This window comes from Pinus tabuliformis, chromosome 5_2 (assembly GCF_031772625.1).
Source record: "Pinus tabuliformis cultivar Carrire ecotype Pingquan chromosome 5_2, CPIR1, whole genome shotgun sequence".
Taxonomy (NCBI): Eukaryota; Viridiplantae; Streptophyta; class Pinopsida; order Pinales; family Pinaceae; genus Pinus; species Pinus tabuliformis.
In genome coordinates, this window is record NC_142306.1 from 1098164439 (window position 1) to 1098166936 (window position 2498).

Below are 2498 nucleotides of genomic sequence, written 5' to 3' on the forward strand. Positions count from 1 at the left end.
TGAAACTCTCTAGAAGGGTGTTAGGGACTCCTTAGACCCTCTCTAAACCTTCCCGACCTCTTCCAAGCATTTCTCCTCCTTGATCCACCCCTGCACAGTCAAAGAACAGTGAAAGCATATGAATGATGAAACTGACGACTTAATCAAAAATACAAAAAGATGTTTTCTTCAGATAGAGATAGTCTAGACACATGTATTTTACCTTCATAGAAGTAATGGCATCTCTTTCAGTAGTTTGCATTATCTCCTTTGCATCAGTAGGACTAGCTGGTAGAATTAGGGTTTGCTAGGGTTTGTGTTTTCCTTCAGTTTTTCAATCTCTTTTCGCAAATAGATTAGCTTCCTTTGAGTTAGCTTTCATCCATCAATTAAAAGGCTTCTTCTAAGAGCTCATAGAAGTTGGCTTAAGCTCCTAGCGGACTTGTGCCAGCTGACCAAGTGATAGCTATGGCAACAGCTAGCACTTGTGCATACAGCACTGTCGCTTCCAAGTTTGTTACGAACTACCAAGTTGATAAAATTAAAGAAGGGATTCTGAGGAGTTGCAGCATTATTGCTGCAATACTGGGGCTCACCAGAACCTGCGGGTATGCCCGCACTTCTTGTTCGGGGCACCTGCGGGTCCGCAGCTTTTGTTAGGCTCACCTGCGGGTATCTCATTTTCTATGATTTTGAGAGCCTGAATAGTGATTTGCCACATGAGAGAGTTTCCATCAAGGACAACACCTGTGCCTTAGCGCCAAACCTGAGTCATAATGCCAACAATCTCCCCCTTTGGACTTGATGGCAACCCCAAGATCCTCAAAGTCATTCTCCCCCTTTTTCATCAAGGGCAAAGGGTTATGCTCCCCCTGAGAACATGTTGAAAACTCTGCGTTGTTGTGCTAATCGTGCTCCCCCTGACTGTAAGCCAGATCTACAAAAGAAATTTTCTTCAAGAAAAACCATAATCCACCATACACCATAAATGACCTTCCTATCACCAAAAGATTCTATATATACATTCATCACCCAACCAATTGGGGTTACATCAAAAAATTACATATGACAACCAAGTACATTACATCATTCATCCCAGACATAGGCCGTTACATGACCTTAACAAAATAAATATAAGACATAGAGACAAAACATTAGCAGCAATATTCAGATCAGCATCCGTGTACTCCTTCTGAACATGCTCTTCCAAGATCTTCTACAATAATGCCAACAATGCATTATTAGAAGAATATATGCTCCCCCTGAACCTGTGCCATTTGGTCTTTGACCAATCTATAAACCAGCGAATGTATGCGTATACCCCATATGAAACTCACGTACATCCAACAATCTCTGAAATAGACAATATTCAACAGCAAGATGATGCATCAACTACCCCTAGCTTTTGCCTGAGGTATTCAAAGGTCTCCCTGGGCAGCGGTTTGGTGAGTATATCAGCAACTTGTTCCTTAGAGGGAACATACTCCAACTTGACCTTTTGTTCAAGCACTTGTTCCCGAAGAAAATGATACTTGATTGGTATGTGTTTGGTTTTTGGATGCATAACAGGATTCTTTGAAATGTTGATTGCACTTGTATTATCACAGAAGATAGATATAGGTGGAGTACAAGTGATTTGCATGTCTTGCAATGTTTGCATCATCCAAAGGAGTTGTGCGCAGCAAGATGCGGCAGCTACATATTTTGCTTCAGCTATAGATAATGCAATAGAACTTTGTTTATTGCTGAACCAAGATACTAATCTAGGACCCATGAAGAATGCACCACCACTAGTGCTTTTCTTGTCATCCACGCTTCCGGCCCAATCTGCATCTGTATAAGCATGAAGTGTGAGATCTGTATCTCTAGGATACCATAAGCCATAGTTTTGAGTTCCTTGAAGGTACTTGAAGATTCTCTTAACTGCCTAAAGATGAGTTTCCTTTGGATTTGCTTGAAATCTTCCAACAATTCCCACTGCATGCATGATGTCTGGTCGGGTACCTGTCAAATAAAGCAAACTTCCAATCATGGATCTATAGGTCGGTTGATGTACTGCTGCTGACTCATCATTCGCGCTAAGGCTGCATCCTGTCACCATAGGGGTACACACTGGTTTCGAATCCTCCATCCCATATTTCTTCAGGATCTGCTTGAGATTCTTGGTTTGTGATAGAAAAATACCGTCTTTGTTTTGTTGGACTTGCAAACCAAGGAAATATGTGAGCTCACCAAGCATGGACATTTCAAACTCCTTTTGCATCACCAAGGCAAACTTTTGACTCATGTCTTCTTCATTGCTACCAAAGATGATATCATCTACATACACAACAAGTATTAGAAACTTTTCATTATCAACCTTTATATATAGATTGCTATCAGTTGATCCTTTTATAATGAAGATATTTATCCAACCGATAATACCGTGCCCTAGGAGCCTATTTAAGACCATAGAGAGCCTTTTTGAGCCTGAATACAAGATTTGGATCATTTCCAAGGGTGAACCCATCTGGTTGTTC